Below are 21,803 nucleotides of genomic sequence, written 5' to 3' on the forward strand. Positions count from 1 at the left end.
GTAATCAAAAATGGGCAGAGCGGAATGGAGGTGCTTGCCTGAGTGCCATGCTCTGTGGACCCCAGTGTAGCTCAGTGGATAGTACTTGAGGAAGTACTGATCCAAAAGTAATGGGCATTCTCATACTATAAAATGATTCCCTTGTATATATATCTTTAGGCTGCATATTGCTGATTTATAACAACTTTCTCAAAGCTACTCTTTAGGGTTATTAAAAACAACATAGGGCTCTTTGAAGAAGACATGGTCGCAGGTACCACAGAACTTTGCAGGCCTTGACGATCCTGCTCCTGCCTCACCATGTTGGCTCTCGCCAAGGAACAAGTCAGTCAGGAAGCTGTGCCGCAGCCGTGGCTTTGAAAGACACCAGGAAGACACCCCTGGAACCAGAGATAGTGATTCATCAAATTAGAATTACTCTAACCAGCCCCAAAGTAAATGGAGAAAGCATGTGCTGACTTGATCAGAGGCACAAAGAAAAAGAATCTCAAAGTGAAAGGACCAGTTTGGATGCCTACCAAGACTCTGAGAATCACTACAAGAAAAATTTCTTGAGGTGAAGGTTTTAGACTTGGGATCATTTTCAGATGAGGATCCACAAGCAATTCATTGATTTATACAGCCCTTCTGAGATTTTTAAACAGATAACTTCCATGAGTATTGAAACAGGAATTGAGGTTGAAGTCACCATTGTAGATGCTTAAATCAACCTTTTTAATAAATTGATTATCAGTTAAAAATAACTAACTTACTAAATACTCCATAGTGACTAGGTCCTCACTTCCTGAAACAAAAACAAACAAATGAACAAAAAACATCAAGCAAACCAAGATGTTCTGAGGGAGGATTCTAGGTTTACCACTTAATTTGGCGTGTAATCCTAAGCAAATTACTTAATTGCTCTGTGCTCCAGATGTCTCATCAATAAAATGGAGTTTTAATAGTGTCTGCTTCATAGGACTGTTGTGAAGAATAAATGTGATAATGCATTTAAAGTGCTTAGCACGCTATGTACCTCAATAAATGTCAGCTTACATTGATAAGGTAGTTAATTGACCTGCTAACACATATCTTTCCACTTCTACAAAATAAGGAAAAAAAACCCATCTCTGTGGCATTTAGTAGGCATTATAGGTAATATTTGTCTTCAAATTTATTATTTTAAAATAAAAAAAAACTTTTCAAAATGGTAATTTATTTAGTGGCAAGGATTTAACATTTTTTGGTCTAAAATGTTCAAACTATTATAGGAAACTAGATTTTTATGGGGAAATTTTTCATTTTTTTTAAGGAGGATATCTTCTGTTTCTGAATGGTTTATGGTATATATGTTAAAAATATTCTGGGATAAGCTATCTTTCAAGGTGAAGCTAAAACTCAAAATCAGCAATAAATACTTCACATGAAATGGAAAAAGTCAGGAACAACCTGTCTCTTGGTGTTAGAGGTTTCCAGTCAATTACGGGTGTGGAAATGCATGCCCACGTTGATGACTGGCCAAGGGCATCTGTGTTGTTGCTTCCTTCTCCTACCTCTAAAGTTGATGCAGGTTTTTAGCTGTTTTCCTGGCTGGCTTGTGCTGGAAAGCAGCAGGTTTGTTTTCTGTTGGCAGCCCCCATTTTCATGCTCCCTGAGATGCAAACTTAAATTGATTATGTTGCCCCTTCACCCCTGCGGTCAGCTAGATAACAAAGGAAAGGGACTCAGGGAACTCAGAGTTAGAAATTCACATACAAACAGCAGCACTTTTCTTTGAATTTTTCTATCAATTTGTCTTTCTTATGACACAGTACACTTTGCAGAGGAATTTTATTTCACATATATCATTTCCCTTACTAGTGAAATGTAGGTGTTAGAGGCATGTAGTTCAATTCCGCCCCCCCCCCCCCCACCCCGCCAACTCCAACAGATTCTCTTCTTGTATACACCCATAACAACTGATTATCTAGCCCCTGCTCCAACACTTCCAGCCATGAGCCATCTTACCTCACAACCTGTCTTTGGGGGAGACAGGTTTCTTCCCTTTTAGTCAGCTGAAACTCCTTTATTGACACAAATCATATAATATTTTAGTTCAAAGATTTTATTTTTGAATACATTTTATTCTAGTTCATTTCATTTTTGCATGGACATTTTCTTCACTGTTCTTTTTTTTTTTTTTTAAAGTTTATGTATTTATTTTGAGAGGTGGGGTCAGGGGCAGACAGAGGGAGAGAGAATCCCAAGCAGGCTCTGAACTGTCAGTGTGGAGCCTAATGCGGGGCTTAACTAACTGAGCCACCCAGGTGCCCCTCTTTACTGTTCTTTTTTTTTTTTTTTTTAAATATGTTTGTTTATATTTGAGAGAGAGAGAGGGGGGAGAGAGACAGAAACACAGTGAGTGGGACAGGGGCCAAGAGAGAAGGAGACATAGAATCCAAAGCAGGCTCCAGGCTCTGAGCTATCAGCACAGAGCCCCACATGGAGCTCAAACTCACGAACAGTGAGATCATGACCTGAGCTGAAGTCACACATTTAACCGACTGAGCCACCCAGGCGCCCCATCTTTACTATTCTTAAATTCTGATCATTATTATCAATATTTTCTTGAGTATTATATTAGAGAAATATTTGAACATATTCAGCTTTCCCATGAAGTTATTTTTTTCACAATTATTTTACTATAATTTTATAATTAAAAAAAATGTAAAGTAAACTCTGCTCCCAATGTGGGTCTTGAAGTCAAGATCCCAAGATCAAGAGTTGCATGCTCTACCCTCTGAGACAGCCAGGCACCCCTATTTTACTATAACTTTGAATGAAAGTTATGTTCAGGGTTTTTTTCCTTAGCATGTCTTACTTTTCTTTGTGAAATTTTGAAATGTTATATAATTAGTCATTTAATTAATGTATTATTTATTATTTGGTTACAAAGGTAATGACCATACCTCTCATCACTGGAGACTTGAGTAAACCACTCACTAGTCTCAGGACTAGTCCAGCAAATTTTTCATGCATATCATTTGAGAGTATTTGATACCACACACAGAGGATCTTAATTGTGGGTCTGGGATCAAAGAGATCCATGAATCCTCTAGAATCAAATGTAAAATTTTGGTTTTGCACAGATGAGCAGATAGATCTTAAGGAGATTTCGGAGACTTTCATCAGGCTTTTAGGGAGTTCTGCAAGTTCCCTTCCCCCAAATGTTAAGAACTTTGTTGCTAGAAAGTTATGAGAACATGTGTGACTTTCTAGGCTGCCAGACCAAATATCACAGACTGGGTGGCTTAAATGACAAAAGTGTGTTTTCTCACAATTCTGGAGGCTGAAAGCCAGAGATCAGGATTTCAGCAGGGCTGGTCTCTTCTTGGCTTGTAGATGGCTATCTTCTTCCTATGTCTTCAGATGTTCTTCCCTCTGTGCATGTCTGTGTCCCAATCTCCTTTTCTTATAAGGACACCAGTCACACTGGAGTAGGGTCCATGCTAATGAACTCATATTAGCTTAGTTACCTCTTTAGAGATTTGATCTCTACCTTGTAGGTATTGGGGGTTAGGATTTCAATGAATAAATTTGGGGGGATTACAGTCCAGCCCACAACAGAGTATTTGTATGAAAATTAAAAATCAAAAAGTGAAAACTGCATTCAATTCACTCTAGAGTAAGTTTTCCTAGTCAGAATCTGCTGGCACAATATTTATTAGCTTGCAATTCAAAAATAATTTCTTTTTCAAACTAGCTGCTTCTGTGTGAGTTCTCTGGATCACTGGAGCTAGAATCAATCAGCCAGCAATATTTATTGAGCACCCACTGTGTGCAAAAAGCTGTACAAAGAGCTCTAAATCTGCGGTATTGATTGTGCCTGCCAGCCAGGGCAGGGTTTTCTTGTGAAACAACTCAGACATTTGCCTTGTGCTGTAAAAGGGAGCAGGAGTATGGAGGTATGTGTTGGGTGTTTTAAGCTCTGAAATTTAAAGGTTCTTATCATGGAAAGGAAGTTTCCATAGGTATCTTTTATCTATCTTTTCTGTAACCTTACGGTACAGACATTGATGGTGTCTGTATGCTGAAAGTGATGAGATTTTGGAAATCTTTCTTAAAATATGCACAGTAAAATCCATCCCATTTACAAAGTGTACTCACAGTTATGGTAGAGAGAAAACACTATTATTTCTAAGCAAATACGGAGGGTTTATCTCAAGGAGAAAACTGTCTTTATTTGGGAACCTCCATTAATAGATATATTTTATTACCAAGATGAGCTTTCCGGGGTGCAGTGAAACATAGATTGCTAATCTTCTCTGGTTAAGAAATAAACAGAAACTTGGAGAATTCAGAGATGAACAATCTATGAAGGAGAAAGGAGGAAAGAAAAAGGGTGGGAGGAGGGTGGAGACTCTGCAGAATGATGGGAGGCTGGAGCCTGGGAAGACACAGTCATTGAAAATGCTTCAGAGTTGGAAATGGTAGAAGGGAGGTTTAATCCTAAATTGTTGGCAGTGCTGTGCAGCGATGTGAGCCTCATTTGCTCACTCCAAATTCCAGTGGAATCTCTTGCAGGCACAGCTTTGAGTCTTTGGTTGCTGAGAGACAAGGGTGAGACCAGATGGAGTGGGAAAGAGGAGAGAAACATAATAAGAAAATAAACACATGGATCTACCTAAGCTAAGGAACAGTATTACCAATAATGTTGGGTCTGCCTTTGCAATATTGTACTAAAGCAAGCAGCAATTGCTTTAAGGCCCCCAAATTGAGAGGCCTACTTTATTTCATTTTTATTACCCAAGCCATAAGCTATTGCTTGGTCTTTGGAGGCTTCCTCTGGGGCAGTTAGTAGACAGGAGCCATCGGATATGGGTGGTGGCAGCAGCAGTGACAGAAGTAATGGGATTGTATTTCTTAGGCATGGGTGAGTAAAGATTCCTAATTTGTCTTTAGCTTGGTCCCGTAGTGCAAAGTTAGGGGCTATTTATCTTATTGAGGTAGTGCATTTCATCCTTATGATTCTGAATACACATACACAAAGTGACTGATGATGTTGGGAAGGGCAAGACCTTATGCCTGCTTCTGGCAATTGCTTAAACTCATCTCTTCTCTAAGAATGCTTATATAGGCAGATTTGGGTCCTAAATCCCTAATATCTCATTCTCCATAAGCAGACTCATATTTCAAGCCTTGGTAAGAGCCTTCAGCTTAGCAATATGAATATGAGACCCAAAAGTACACCGTATGTGTCAGGAAATAGATGCCACACTCAAACTGGGTAACTGAGCATAGTTTAATAAAAGTACAATTTACAAAGCTATAGGCAAGACGTAGTGAATACTATAAAGGATAGATAGAGTGGCTCCTTAGGGCTGGTATCAGCTGGGGGTCTTTGCTCTCCTAGGTTGAAAGGGGGAAGGGGTGAGAGAGGCTCATGAACTTGGTGAGTAAGCTATAATAGAGGGTCCTATGACAGGAGCTGGCTTTTGGGAGACAGACACAGATAATCTGGGTGGCTGGCAGGGAGAATTGAAGGAAGAAAGACTCTGACGTCATTCTTCTCCTGCCTTCTGCTGTCCCACTGGTGCTTCACGTTGACTGAACCCCACTGGAAGCTTGCTGCAGTCCACACAGGCCAGTCTTCCAGGGAAGACACCAGACTGTAAGAGGATCTGGAGGACAAACAGGAAGAGATCAAGCTATGGGTATAGTTTTCTGTATTTTGAGGGGTTCAGACATTATCCAAGTATAAGCTGTGTCGTATTTGGGGAGGGGCCTGTGCTACTAACTTTAGCTCTGCTAAATGCCATTGTCTCCAAGAAGACTTCCTCATAAACCTAGCCAGAAGGAGCGTTGCTATCTTTTGAATGTGTCTAGAACTATGTTTGTCCTACTCATTGAGCACAACAGATACTGCCTTGGATCTAATGTGGATGAAAACCTCTCTATTTGTGTCTTGCTTATATTTGTTTCTTCCAAAGTGCCTTGCACAATGCTGTACACTCAACTTTTTCCATTAAAAGTTTTCTGTTTTTGTTTTTTGAAGTCAGCTCCACAGGGCAGCAGGCAGAATTATTCATGCCTCCTCAAGTATGACAGGTGTTTACCTCATGTTTTCACTGTTACTAAAATGCTCCCAACTATGCCTGGATGGTAATGATGGCATTTTCAGAATGATTCATACCACTATCCTTCCATGTAGTCTCTAAGCCACAGAACAGCAAAAGAATCATAAACTTGAGATGGCATTGGGATGATTGCTTCTTTGTTCTGAAGTCTCTTATGTTTACCTTCTTCCTGCCTTGAGTTACTCCCAGACTATTAGCATCAGTTCTTTGGTCTGGTTCCTTTTTACTTGTTTCTCTTTACCTCAGGCTCCTTGCCCTAGGTAAGCAAAGTTGCTTGCTGCCTTCTCAGCATGAAGAACGTAATTTGTTCCTGGTCCTTCACATGCATCTTGTTCAAGGTCTAGAGCACTGTCTTTTTACCGGCCTGGGTTGTTAGGAGGTTAGTGTTGGCCTGAGGTTATGTGCAAGAATCTTAGCAGAATTGGAAAAAAAAAAATCTACTTATTTAAGGCATGTTTCCCTAATTTTGCATTTGTGTACAGGAATTTTGGAATCTGTAAGTAGTTATTTTAGATTTTCCCTTTAAAATTTTTTTATCTTGGCTAATGGGTTTATTAGTATAGCCTATTGCATATTTTGGATCTGGATTTTGCTGTCAAGCATATTATTTCTCTAATTTCTGTTTATTTACAATTTTTATAAACAGTGATATTTTCTGTTCACATGTTAGTTTAAGCATAGAAATAGATAATTTATTATTTTTTGAATTTGGTCTATTAACCAGTACTCTCTGGTTATCATTCATTTAGCTGTTAAATCACTCACTTGTAATATTATCCCGATCACATTTCTCTATCTAATTAGTAAGTATATCATTAAAAACTTCAAATGCCTTGCTGTAACGCAGATATAACATTTTATGCCAGTCTGTCTATGAGAAAAAGATATTAGGTAATTTGCATGATTTATTCTTAAAAAGTCAGGCTGGCTTCTAGTCATTAACACTTATAAATGTTTATATACCCTATTAATGATTTATACAAGTTTTGTTTTTGTTTTTGTTTTTGGTTTTTTTTTGCCAGTGGTTGAAATAAATTTTAGAAATCTGTAGTTTTTAGAAAATATATTTGGAAAAAAGGGGCAGCTGGGTGGCTCAGTTGGTTAAGCATCTGACTTCGGCTCAGGTCATGATCTCATGGTTCATGATTTTGAGCCTCACGTTGGGTTCTGTGCTGACAGCTCAGAGCCTGGAGCCTGCTTTGGATTCTGTGTCTCCTTCTCTGTCTGCCCCTCCCCTGCTCATGCTCTGTCTCTCTCAAAAATAAATAAACATTAAAAAAGAAAATATATTTGGAAAATGAAACATTTCCTTGTTCATCCTCAGTTTTCTGTCATCTGTTTCATTCACTATAATGTCTCAAACGCTGACATTTGTCCTGCATTGAATTTGCAAATACTTTTAGTATTCAGGAATAAAATCCATCTTGGTTAACTCACTTTGAACTTAAAACCAGCAAAAAACAAATCAACTAGCCTGAGAAGAGTTTTTCAACTCTCATGTCACCAATTTTGGCTTTCAATTCTTCATTCATTCATTTATTCAAAGTTTATTGAGAGAGAGAGAGAGAGAGAGAGAGAGAGAGAGAGAGAGCACAAGCAGGGAAGGGGCAGAGAGAGAGAGAGAGAGACAGACAGAGAGAGAGGGAGAGAGAGAGAGTCCCAAGCAGGCTCTGCACTGCCAGCACAGAGCCCAATGTGGGGCTCAGTCTTATGAACCATGAAATTGTGACCTGAGCTGAAATCAAGAGTTGGACACTTAACTGACTGCATCACCCAGGAACCTCTCAATCCTTTAAAAAATAATAAGGGGATTGAAATTGCTCCCTGTTAGGCTCTACAGTAGTCTACAGGTTAAGAAGAAAAAGTGGAGACTATCTAACATCCACAGTGAGGGAAAAGTAGCTAGCAAATTCATGTGCTTTGTTTAAAACTAGCTCTGAATTTGAAATTCTAATTATTTAAAGACCCTGTTATTTTCAAGGAGGAAAACAAAGAAATAAATTCATTTTCAAGAGGAGTTCCTTACTAAAATCCACATTTCTAGGACATGACATCTTTAGATTTGTTGAACAGCTGAAGGAGCAATATGGTGAGCTAGTCCTTTTATTTCAGGCACAGCGTAACAAGGAGTGCAGGTGAAAACCCCATTACCCCATTACCCCATTATCTGGCATCACCTAGCTCTGTCTGCTGTAGTATCCTATGTGACCCTACATGAAGAATTAATAAATGCACAAAAATGGAATAACAAGCTAATTATCACATATCACTTACCTTCCTCAAACAGGTTTGAAATAAACTTTAGAACTCTATCCTTTTTTCATCATTAAAAAAATTGTTTTTATTTAACCTTTCACCCCTTTCATCCATTTCTTCTGCCCCTTTTCCCCTGCTTCTGGTAACCACCAGTCTGTTTTCTGTATCTATGAACCTTTTTTTTTATTCCATATATACAATATCTGTGGAATAGGAGACATCATACTGTATTTGTCCTCCTCTGTCTGACTTATTTCACTTAGCGTAATACCCTCAAGATCCATCCATGTTGTTGCAAATGGCAAGATTTCATTCTTTTTTATAGCTGAATAATATTCCATTGTGTGTGTGTGTGTGTGTGTGTGTGTGTGTGTGTGTGTAACCTTTTTTATCCATTCATCTATCTATGGGCACTTAGGTTGTTTCTGTATCTTGGCTATTGTAAATAATGCTGCAATGAACATAGAAGGTATATATATCTTTTTTTGAGTTAGGGATTTTTTTTTTACCTTGGATAAATACCCAGAAGTGGAATTGCTAGATGATATGGTAGTCCTATTTTTAATCTTTTGAGGAAACTTCATACTGTTTTTTATAGTGGCAGTACCAATTTACATTCCTACCAACAGTGCACAAGATTTCCTTTTTTTCACATCTGTGCCAACACTTATTTCTTGTCTTTTTGGTAATAGTCAATCTGACAGGTATGAACTGATATTTCATGGCGGTTTTAATTTGCATTTCTGTGATGATTAATGATGTTGAGCATATTTTCACATACTTGTTGGCTATTTCTATTTCTTTGGGAAAATATCTATGCAGATCTGCCCATTTTAAAAAATTTATTTATTTATTCTTGAGAGACAGAGAAAGAGAGAGAGGGAGTGGCAATCAGAGGGAGAGAGAGAGAATCCCAAGCAGGCTCCACACTGTCAGAACAGAGCCCAATCGGGGCTTGAACTCACAAACGGTGATATTGTGACCTGAGCCAAAATCAAGAGTCAGACGTTTAAGGGACTGAGCTACCCAGGCACCCCCTGCCCATTTTTAAATACAGTTTTTTGTTTTTTGCTATTGAGTGGTATGAGTTCTTTATACATTTTGAGTATTAACCCCTTAGCAGATATATGACTTGCAAATATTTTCTCCCATTCAGTAGGTTGTCTTTTTATTTTGTTGATGTTTTCCTTTGATGTGCAGAAGACTTTTAGTTTGATGTAGTCCCACCTGTTTATTTTCATAGCTTTTGCTTTTGGTGTCAGATTCAGAAAATCATGGCCAAGACCTATGTCAAGGAGCTTACTACCTGTATTTTCTTCTAAGAGTTTTATGGTTTCAGGGCTCACATTCAAGTATTTAATCCATTTTGAGTTCATTTTTGTATGTGCTGCAATATAGTGGTCCAATTTCATTCTTTTCCATGTTGCTGCTGAGTTTTCCCAGCACCAGACTCACTTTCCCCACTGTATATTCTTGATTCCTTTGTCATCAATTAATTGTTCATATATGTATGGGTTTATTTCTGGCTCCCTGTTCTGTTCCATTGATTTATGTCTGCTTTTATGCCAGTACCATACTGTTTTAATTACCATAGCTTTTTAATAGAGTTTTTTTTAATCAGGAGTGTGTTGCCTCCAGCTTTGTTCTTCTTTCTCAAGATTGCTTTGGCTATTTGGGGTCTTTTGTGTGTTTTCAAAAATTTATTCTATCCAGGACCACCTGAGTGGTTCAGTTGATTAAGCATCTGACTTTGGCTCAGGTCATGACTTTACGGTTTGTGAGTTAGAGCCTTGCATTGGGCCCTCTGCTGTCAGCACAGAGCCCACTTTGGATCCTCTCTCCTCCCCACTCCTCTGCACCTACCCTGCTCATGTGAATGCACGTACGCCCTCTCTCTCAACAATAAATAAACATTAAAAAAATTTATTCTATCCATTTTTGTGTGAAGACTTTTCTCTTTAAAGCAAAGAGGGATGCAAAATGGGAGAGCTAATTTTCTCGGTTATTTGTTAGCAGTGTGTGCTAGAAGGTCCAAATAGTGAGGTTCTTCTTCTTTGTTTTGTTCCAATTATATTGTTTATTTTCTCCCTACCCCCCAAACAACAACAGCAACTAAGCAAAAATTCTCACAACAAACATGGCCAAATTAAAAATTAGTAAACAAAACCAAATTAAAAAACATTCTCCTTCAGTTGGAATGTTTGGTCCTAGGTGGTGAAGACCCGGAGAACAGGGCTGCTTCTAACATGACTTCTGGGGTTCCCATGGCTTTCAGCTATTCTTGCTGTGTTTATTCTGCTCTTTTGCTGTTTATGCAGTTTTAAAATGTATTCAGATGACTTTTAAGTGTACTACTAATATTATTCTTTTGTGGGTTATGAATAAAACTGTAATTGTCCCAGGATCCTGGACCTGTAGAGATAATAGCAAGCATTAGCAGAGAGATGTTCTCTCAGGTCTATTTATCCAGTATCAGTTTGATTTGATAATCTCACTATAGTATCATTTACTGGTCATAGAATTAACTACTTCTTTTTTAATTTTACCCTTCAACACTTGTCTTTCTTATTTTCCTCTCAGTTCAATGCAATAAAAATTTTAAGTCTTATTTTTAAAGTCTTTCAACTATAACCCCTAAGGCATTAAGCATGAAGAAAAAAAACTGTGCATAGAAAATTATATTATGCTGTTTCATTTCTGTGTTGTTTTGCATGTTCTAAGTTTGGACCTTTGATCCAATTAGTTGGGTTTTTTTTTTGGTAAGCAATGACCCTGATAGGGGAAGCCAGTAGAGCTGTACATTCATTAAATATACTAAAATGCAGCTGCTGAATAGGTTTTCCTCAATGATTTCACCTCACGATATATACAATTATTGGAAACTGCGCTTTTTCTTATCAAACTGAAGACAGAGGAACAATTTAATAATGTTTTCAACTGTAAGAAAACCTTGTAAGCAGAGGGTGATATTTATTTATTGTTCATTTTCTGCTGAGGAAAATACAAAGGAATTGATAGTTAACTGCTGAGGGATTGAAATAAATTTTGAGATAAAGTTCTCAGCAATGAGGTTATTAAATAGCAGAAGGAAATTTTGCCTACCTTTGGGGAAGTCAGGTGGGGAGAAAGAAGGTAGAAATGGAGTCATTAAAAGATGGTATTTGGGGTGGGAAATTACATTCTATAGTTTCTATAGGGGTTTTCCCTGCAGGAGGATTGCAAGATGTGCAGATTATATTCTCTCTGGGAATTCAAAGATGATATTGGAGTGAGACTGGACAATAAACAGCATTTTAAGATCTTGGTTAATATTACAGCTCTATGATTGAGTAACCCTTTCAGTTGCAAGTCTATTCTTATAAAAATTACATTCTTTTGTTATTAAACCAAACCATTACACATGTATTGAACACTATTTTGCAGTAGGTGTTTTTTTTTTTTTTTTTTTTTGGTGGATGTAATTTGTATATTGCTAAATTCAGGCATTGGTGCTTAACAAATAAACTCTGGTTTGAATGTGATTTTCCAAGGCTGAAGGTGATTTAACCTTTTTGTTTCTTTTCCATAGTTATTGTATCCATCCCTTATGTAAATTCCATAGATGGCTAGGGATAAAGATGATTACTCTGAATACTCAGGGTAGATTTTCATGGCTTATGGAACTCCTTTCATCCCACTCAGACTGTCAACTTCCTACTGCCTCATTATTTTGCAGAAGTTTGAGATTACTACGTGAGGGTTAAGTTTCCTGTATAGTGTCTGAGGCAGTTTCACACAAGGCAGCCGTTGTATGCTGGTCATGTACTGTCGAAAATTCTCCAGATGAGATGGTAATCTCTAGTACTACCCTTAAACCCAGACAAATGGAGCCCCTTCTTTGGGTATTGTTATGGGCTGAAATGTGTCTTCCAACTCCCAAATTCATATGTTGAAGTCCTCAGTACCTCAGAATGTGACTATATTTGGAGACAGGGCCTTTAAAGAGGTAATGAAAGTAAAATGGGACTAGAGTTGGCTCTAATATAACCTGACTGATGTCCTTATGAGAAGAGATTAGGATACAGAAAGCATTGAGAGAGGGACAACCATGTGAAGACACAATGAGAAGGTGGCCATCTGCAAGCCAAAGAGAGAGATTTTAGAAGAAACCAACCCCAAGATACGCTGATTTTGGGCTTCTAGGCTCCAGAATTATGAGAAAATAAATTTCTGTTGTTGCAGTCACCCAGTATGTGGTATTTTGTTATGGTTGCCCCAGCAAACTAATGTAGATATTATGACTCATAATGCCCCATTATGGCCTTCCTCCTGCCAGTTGCCTCTGTAGGGACTAGGACCAAGGGGATATGCCCAATTGGGAGGTGGGCCCATTTGGCACCTATGCCTGCCTTCTAAGCTATGTGGACCTAGACCCCGAAATTCCACTAAATGGCTGGAATCCACTTTCAGGGCTTGAGAAACCTTTTACTTTGGTCATTCCTCCTGAAGGCAGCTCTCTCCACTTGTGGGTGTGTCCCTAGACCTGGGCTATAGCTATGTGGGAGGAGTGTGGGAGAACAAGAAGAGGCTGGGGATGGAAAAGAAGAAGGGTAAGCCATGTGTGGGGTTGAAGCAGATAAGGGAGATAATTTTATCAGTGCCTCTATGTACTGATGTGGAACTTTGAGGAATCTGAGAATTATAAGTTTGAACCTATCTTTCCAGATTTTTGTTGAAGTATATATTTCAAGGTAGCAGGATAGGACATTGAAAAAAATTTAAAGTTTATTTATTTTGAGGGAGAGGGGAGAGAGAGAGAGCACAAGCTGGGGAGGGGCAGAGAGAAGGGGACAGAGGATCCGAAGTGGGCTTCGTGCTGACAGCAGAGAGCAGAATGTGGTGCTTGAACTCACAAACTGTGAGATTATGGCCTGAGACGAAGTTGTACACTTATCCAACTGAGCCACCCAGGTGCCCCTGGGATAGGACATACTTTATTTACAGTTTTGTTAACTGGATGTGTCGTTTTTAAGTATTGTATGTTTTGTGGATCCCCGTTTGTATTCTTATCTGGGCTCCACAATATATTAGGGGTAGGTCTGATATCATCAATTTCTCTATTGTAATTTCCTTTTTTTCCTATATTAGAAGCAGTATATAGAAGCTGGATTTGTGGTTGACATCAATGGTATAATAAAAAAATTTATTTGATCTTAGTTTATTCCAAGTTCGGGGACAGATAAGACTTTAGATACTGAAGTCAGGGTCAGGGGGAAGGGATCTAGAGAAAGGAGAGAGGAGAAAAAAGAGGCCCAGTTTACATGTCCATATCTCTGCGTTTAGATTACCTTACATGAATTTTAAATTCAGCAGTTTTGGAATATGATTGCATGAGCTCAGGTTCAAGATGGAGTTGGGAGTGTGAGAGCTTTATTGGAGGTCTAGCCAAAGGAAGAAAAATGGTGGAATGAACAAGAGCAGGTGGGCAAAGGCTTCAGAAGATGCTGCTGCTCTGAGAGCAGGGAGAATGGAAGGAAAGAGGAGAGGGTAGGAAGGCCTCATATTATGGGCAGTTCTGAGAAATCTCAGCCAGCCCTATGCTGAGCTCATGCACAGTTTACCCACAGAGGAGTCCTGAATTGGGAAGAAAGGGCAAGGCCCTAGTACTCCCACCAGGCTCAGTCATTAGAGGGGACTTCTGGGGAGAGCATGACCTCATCTCAAATGCTGCAGTGGATCCTGGAAATGTCCCAGCTGGAGGGTATTAGCAGATAGTGCTCCTCATGGCAGGTTCTTGGAGGATCCGAGGGGTGAACTACATAGCTGCTACATTTGTTTCTTTTCTTCTGATTGCACATATAATTCATGGTTTTCATGAAAACTTTCTAAAGCCAAAATAAAAACAAAAAAATTCAGAGAAAATAAAAATGTCTCATAATCCCATCCTGTATGGATAACCATTAATGTTTTGGTAAATGTATTTATTAAAGTTCTCCATAGGAACAGAAATAACAGTGTGTGTGTGTGTGTGTGTGTGTGTGTGTGTGTGTGTGTGTTAAATGTATGTTTGTTGTAAGGAATTGGTTCACCTGACTATGAAGGCTGCAAAGTCCCATAATCTAGCATCTACAGTCTGGAAGCTCAGGAAAGCTGATGGTACAGTTCCAGTCCATATCCAAAGGCCTGAGAACCAGGGGAGCCAATGGTGTAAACACTGTCTGAATCTGAATAAGGGAGAAGAATGATGGTCCAGCTGCTCTAGTCAGGCAGAGAGAGACTTCCCTCTTCTTCCGCTTTTTTGTTCTATTTGGGTCCTCAGTGGATTGGGTGGTGCCAATCCACACAGGGAGGGCAATCTGCTTTACTCAGAAAACTGATTCAGATGCTCATCCCATCCAGAAAACTCTCACAGATATACACAGAAATAATGTGCAATTTAATCTGGGCACCCCATGTTCCAGTTGGCACATAAAATTAACCATCATGGTATATCTTTAATTATAGGGATGCTTAAAAAATTAAATTCATATTATGTATATTATTGGCAACCAAAACTTTTTATTTAAGCTTTTCATATCTTACATGTTTCTATATGTCATTAAATATTCTTTTCCAGCATGATTTAATGATTGCACAGTATGATGCCATACTTTATTAACCAGTTTATTTCTTATTTTTGAATATTTAGTTTTCTAGTTATTCCCTATTACTATTGTTATTAACTATTAAATATTAATAGTGTTTCCCATACTGTTAACAATAATATGATGAGCATCCTAGTCCACAAAAAATAATCTTGAAATAATTTGCAAAAATGGAATTTCTTGGTCAGAGGAAATTTTATGTTTAAGGACTTTGGCTAAATACTGCCTGAATGACTTCTGGAAAGGTTGTAACCACTTTTGTTTCTCCTTGCATCATGTAAGAGCATCTATTTCCACTCATCTTAGTTCATCTGTGGTGCAGTATCTAATCATTATTAGCCGAGAAAAGTTAAAACATCTATTTGCAAATTCAACTGGAGCCTCTTTCCGTGCTTCTTGAATTCTCTATGCCCTCTGTACTATGAAATGTGCAGTCTGAGAGGGCATTGCTCAACCCCAAGTGACTGAATACTGGCCTAATGAGTAGACTGTCCCCCGAGGCATCTGGTGGCTTGCTCAAGATTAGCCTGCTGGTTGGTGACAGCCTGGGTATCAGAACCTAGGGTTCTCAACACTTTGTCAATGTGTTTTCTTTATATGGGAAACTACTGGATAAGCATCAAGGAAAATTTGGAACTTGGACAAATTTTACTTATTGAATACAGCCTTACAGAGTGTTTCTTATGTGCCAGACAACACTCCAAGTTCTTTGGAAATATTGGATTCATTTATTGTGGGTTTGGCTTTTGGCTTCATCCAGCAAAGCTGGGGATGGCAGGAAGGATTACTCAAGACTCCATGGAAGTCAAGAGTGGTGAGAGGGAGGCTAAGGGAAGTGTCTTGGAGCTGCTCTCAAGCTCCTGTATTTATTGAGCATACACTTAGGGAAACATTGCACAGTATGTTCAGTGGGCTACTGAACGTATAGAAAACGTGCAGAAAGACAAGTTAAGACAGGATAAAATATTGCATGCGATTACATGGTCTAAGGAATTTATGAGCACAGGGAGGACCTAACCCCTAGATATACATTAACTAGATAAGCAAAGTGAGGCCTGCTGTTTTCAACAAGGTCAGAGAGCAGTGTTCTGCTTTGTAATGCATTCCCTGTAATTTCTTAACCCAGGACATAGCTATTTGATTTCCCACAGTTTACTCCTTCTAACAACCCTATGAGCTATATTATTAAGACTTCTACTTTGTATTTGAGAAAATAGGCACAGAGAAGTTCACTAACTTGCCCAAGATCATGTGGGGTAAACGGCAGAGCAGGAATTTGAACTGAGGCAGTGTGGCTTCGAAGATCATCCTCTGTTCTTTAAATCACAAGATATAGAATGGCATGTTTCATCTTTTATCTGAAGATGTATACTTTGAGAATGTCCATGTGCATTGTCTATTGTTATGGCCATAGAACCATTTTCGTTAGTTTGGTTGGAGAGGACTTATGGTATTTACATTCTACTTAGACACTGCCAAGTATTTCTTTGTTTATTGTGGATCTGCCTCCAGCTTTATGAGGGAAGGTAACTAGTCTGTTCTACTCACTGCTGGACCCCATGCACCTGACCCCAAAACCTCGTACAGGACATAATAAGTGCCCCAAAGCATTATGTGGGTGAATGAATGTTTGGGGAGACCTCTACGATGAAGCTTTGAATGGAGACTTAAATGTGAAAAGGAACTAGACATATAGGTATCTCAGGATAGAGACATCTGGAAGAGGGAAGAACAAGTGTGAACACACTGGTCAGGAACACGCTTGACATGTCTAGCAGACATGAAGAAAGCTCTGTGGCTGCAGTGCGGTGAGTAATATGGGATGAGCTCAGGGCAGGAAGTGAGGGTCCAGGGCATGTTGAGCCTCCCAGGCCAGCCACAGTAAGGTGCTTCGATTTGAATTGTAAGTGGAATGGGAAGCCTTTGTGTGGTTCCAAGCAGGAGGACCGCACCATGTGACCTGGGTCATCACATGACTTCACTGGTTCTGGTGCAGAGAAAGGATTTCCTTTCAGAGTACCCACAGCCATTTTTCGAAATTTATTTTAGTTCATTCATGTTAAGTGAAAGAATCTGCCCTCTGATTGTGTTATGATATTTCATTTATATAAAATAGAGTTCAGAATGATCTCTAAACTTATTTTAAAAGCATGAAATAAAGTTTTCCTAAGAAATTAATCCCTGGGGCACCTGGATGGCTCAGTCAGTTTAGCATCTGACTGCAGGGCAGGTCATGATCTCACAGTTCATGAGTTTGAGGCCTGTAATGGGCTTGCTGCTGTCAGCACAGAGTCTATTTTGGATTCTCTGCCCCTCCCCTGCTTGCTTGCTCTCTCTCTCTCTCTCAAAAATGAATAAACATTTATTAGAAAAAGAAATTAATAACCAATTCTTTTATCCCCCTTAGAAATGCTATTGATTATCAAAGCTTTACTGAGATCAGCAAATGATTTTTAAAAATTGGATATCAAAGTATTTTTCCAAGTATGAAGTACTCCTCCACTTATCCATGGTTTTGCTTTCCTTGGTTTAGTTTTCCCCAGCCAACCATGGTCTGGAAGCAGATGATCTTCCTTCTGGGGTGTCATCAGAAGGTCAATAGCACCCTGATGCTACATCACAGTGCCTGAGTCATTCACCTCACTTCATCTTATCACGTAGGCGTTTTATCTCCCATCATCACAACAAGAAGACAGGTGAGTATAGTACAGTAAGATATTTTGAGAGAGAGACCACATTCATATAACTTTCATCACAGTATAATTTTTTTGTGTTTTGTTATTGTTGTTAATCTCTTATTGTGCCTAATTTATAAATTAATCTTTGTATGGGTATGTATGTATAGGAAAAAACAAGTATATATAGGATTTGGTACTGTCCTTAGTTTCATGCATCTGCTGGGGGTCTTGGAAGGTATCCCCTGTGGATAAGGGAGACTATGGTACACAGAATCAACATAAATAAAATTTAAAACATAAATAGATTGATCGCCTTCAGTATAAAGGCATTGTGTGTTAAGGCCTTTCCATTCTGGGAAAGAGAACTACATACTTCATAAAGAAGTGTATGTTTATAATCATCACCTCTCAGAATTTAACATTCCTGGAGAAAGTAAAATAAGCTTATTCAGTCTAGTTCTGTTTCTTTTTCGTCACATTGTTTTACTTTCTTTTCCTACTTTTTTCCCCTTGGTTATGTAAACTGGTATTATATAAATCATATTCTATAAATAAACATTTATTCAAATGGCATTTTGATATAAAGTGCTGATAATAAATACGCTTATTTAGTAAGGTGTTTCCATGTAATTATAGTTAATTATGTGGTCAAAAACACAAGACATTGACCTGTGGTTTTATATATATATGTATTTCTTATGTTTTGCTTTTTATGGATAATTCCTGTTTGAGGTATTGAATTTACTTTTGAGGGCCAATTCAAGTAATGGTTTCTTAGACTTCCCTGAGTTGCAACTTTCAGGATATTTTTGACATATTGGCAATAATACTTTTATAGAGAAGGTAATGTAAAAGTGAGGATGAAATAATACTAGCCATTAACAAAAATATGTGGAAACTATGGCCTTGTAAATCTCTTTGAGGACTGGAACATTCTTTGAAACAAAGAAACAAACAAAACAAAACAGGTTACCATATATTTAGATGTTACCAGTGAGTGAAATAGAGAAATTAATTTGAATCTTTGGGTGTCAAATTGATAGGCTGTGTCTAATTTTTTTCTAATGGATTATAAAAGGATTTTTTTTTCCAGAAAGAGATGCTGTTTAGATTTTTCAGAAAGAAGTCTGAGAAATATGCTCTTTTGTTTTCATTTGTGCTGTGAATTTAGAATACTGGGGGTGTAAAAGTGACCAAAGATGCCTTAGGATTTACAAAAAATTTAATATATGTTTGACTCATAAGTCCATGGTGTGGTAAACCTATGCCCAGCTCAGAATACAATAATATTTGAGCTAATGTTCCAGTGTGTATTACACAGAACTATTTCTTTTTTTTAATGCTCTCCCTAGTGTTGTCAGGAGGAGAGAGTGGCCTAAGACAGGTGCTGCTGACAGGTTAGGTTGCGCGAAAACTGAACATTGACCGCTGAAGTTAGTAACCAGCAGGTCATTTGTAACTTGTCAAAAGCAGTTTTGGTGGAGCGGTGTGGGCACTACCCTGATTGCAGTGGATTTACTAGAGCAAAGGAAGAGTTTAATTGGAAACAGTGTGGTCAACTTGGAGGAGATGTGCTGTAAAAGAATGTAGAGAAATGCATAGTTGCTCATGGGAGAGGAGAGCACACCAGAGTTTTTTTTTAAATATTTCTTTTTAAAGTAGGAGAATTACTAACATTTTGTGTGTTGATAAGAATGATCTAGGATAGACAGAAAATTAGTGATATGGGAGAGAGAAGGGAGATTTTATGTATTTGAATACGCGAGAGGGGATAGGGGCCAATGCACTGCTTGTGAAAGGGGCACCGATGGTTCATGTACATTAACAGGAAGAAAGGCAGACATAAGGCTGTGGGTTCTTGTAGGCTGTAGTGGTAAAAAGAAAAGTCCAGAGATCCAACTTTCCAAAACCCTACTCCTGTAACCTATTTGGTATATATTATTCTATCTGAGACAGGACTGATGTTTTCGTACTATAACTCTGATATGCAAAGAGAATGAAAAGTATTTATTTTAAAATGACTATTCATGAGCTTCTATCAGGGTGGAAGTGGGGGGAACACCCCAAGTGCAGCCTCCGTCTGTGATCCTGCAGTCTGGTGGTCTGCACTATGCGGTCTTTTTGTATCAATCCCAAATGGATTTTTGTGTGCCTATTCCTGCCATGTTCTCATTAACTCTGCATTCCAGTTTCTGGTTCCCCATATACACTAAGTGCAAATGAGTGGATTTTTGGAGCTCCAACTTAGGCTAAATCTTATGCCCTGGTTAGCTTTTTCCATACTACTAGGCTGAGCTGTGGAACTCACCGCAAGACTTTTCCTAGTGGAGCGGATGTGCATAATCAGTAGAATTGCATAATTTACAGCCAGTGGTCAAATGATACTGGGCAGGAGCCAGGGGTAGACCAGGGCATCACAATTTAAAAAATATCTATAGGCATTTCTTTTTTTTTTAATATATGAAATTTATTGTCAAATTGGTTTCCATACAACACCCAGTGCTCATCCCAAAAGATGCCCTGTTCAATGCCCATCACCTACCCTTCCCTTCCTCCCATCCCCCCCACCCCATCAACCCATCTTTAGACATTTCTAAAGTACTACTAGGATTGAGAAACACTGTCTTCAAGACCCGCAGAATCTCTAAGGCTTAGCCTCAGAACACTTTATTAATTCCTGCTGTTTTTGAGGTGACTCACACCTACATGTTTCTATGCTCCCTACTCCAAGGTGTGGCCCAAGGATGAGTGTAAACAGGGACCCAAGCACCTGACTTTTTATTTCAACCCTTCATCTCTTGGGCTGGGAGGGGAGGGATTTTTATTTACTCTTCATGGAGAAGATCCTTTTTATGTCATATTTGTGATCTGGGAGCATAAAGCTTTCATGGTTCTGCCATAATGACAGAAGTAGTAACCCCTCTACCCCGAAGATCTAAGTGTCCTGTGCATGCACATGGACACATGTGCACACACACATGCACATACACACACAGCCTAGACTCCTTTCTGGTTTCAGATATTGGCTTCATCCCTACTAGTTGTGTAATCGTGGTCAAATTAACCTTTCTTAAGTTAAGCTAACAAGATAAACTCAGGAGTGTTGTGAAGATTAATGTGAAAATTCAGTAAAACTCTTTGAATAATGCTTGAAACCCCAGAATAGTCTCTGATGTAGTAGGTATTGACTAAATGGTAGCAATTATTTTTACATTTGCATATAAATATACATATAGATATCTAAGGAAAGTAGATCCTAAGATTCATGATTTCCTAAGTGAATGAGGTTCCAGCAGTGAAATCAATGTTGGGGACCCTAATTGATTCTCCTTAAGCAAAAGCCGGTACATAGAGAGATGAGGAAAGACACATAAAATGGGAAAAGCTGAAACTAGATAGTAACGAGAACTTGCATAAAGTGGCATTTGAAAAGAAGAGGAGAAGGATGGTGTTCAAAGAGTCATTATTAGTTAGGAATTTTGTTTCACTATCTATAAGAAAAAAGCTGCATCTAGCTCAAAGTCCACAGTTTTCTCCATTGGATCTAAATGTAGCTTTAACATTTATAGGAATGTTTGACATCCTGTAAACCAAAAGGCAAGTTATCTGGCCCCAGCACATTTCAAATTATATTGGTGAGAAAAAGCAAGATAACCACAATAAAACTACTCATAACAGGGGAGAATGGGAACTACATAGTAGCCACTGCTCATAACAATGATCAAATGATATCGGGTAGGAATATTAAGAATTTACTGCCTTGGCTGATGGTTAAGGTCCTTGATTAGGCCTTCTGGCAGATCATGGTTTAGATATCTGGGAGAAGTTCTCTAATTCACTGACCTCCCTTAACCTCTGATGGATTTTAACCTTTTTCTTGAATTATACAATTAGAATATTTGATGAACATCTGTGTGTACTACTTCAAGTATATATATGTAAAGAATTAATTCCTAGAAGTAAAAATTTTGGAAGTTAATTGTATTGAAAATAGAATAGATATTTCTGAATTGTCCTATAAGATAGAGTTCCTCTAAAAAAAATAAAATGGAGTTTCTGTTTTAAAGTACCTCTTCAAATAAATAAATAAAGAATCGCATAGACCCGCATCTCACATAGTTTTTGTTGCTTAAAAAGACAATGGCATCATT

General features: G+C 38.4%; 1 long non-coding RNA gene across 2 annotated transcripts in view; it reads left to right on the forward strand.

The window, feature by feature from the left end:
• Positions 1–12,694: 12,694 nt before the first annotated feature.
• The window catches only part of LOC125922982 (uncharacterized), a 79,470-nt gene continuing 70,361 nt past the window's right edge, over positions 12,695–21,803 (forward strand). For both annotated transcript variants that reach the window (XR_007457851.1, XR_007457852.1), the window contains exons 1-2: positions 12,695–12,940; positions 17,508–17,670. This is a non-coding gene — a long non-coding RNA (uncharacterized LOC125922982). The remainder of the gene's footprint in view (positions 12,941–17,507; positions 17,671–21,803) is intronic.

This window comes from Panthera uncia, chromosome B1 (assembly GCF_023721935.1).
Source record: "Panthera uncia isolate 11264 chromosome B1, Puncia_PCG_1.0, whole genome shotgun sequence".
NCBI classification, from domain to species: Eukaryota; Metazoa; Chordata; class Mammalia; order Carnivora; family Felidae; genus Panthera; species Panthera uncia.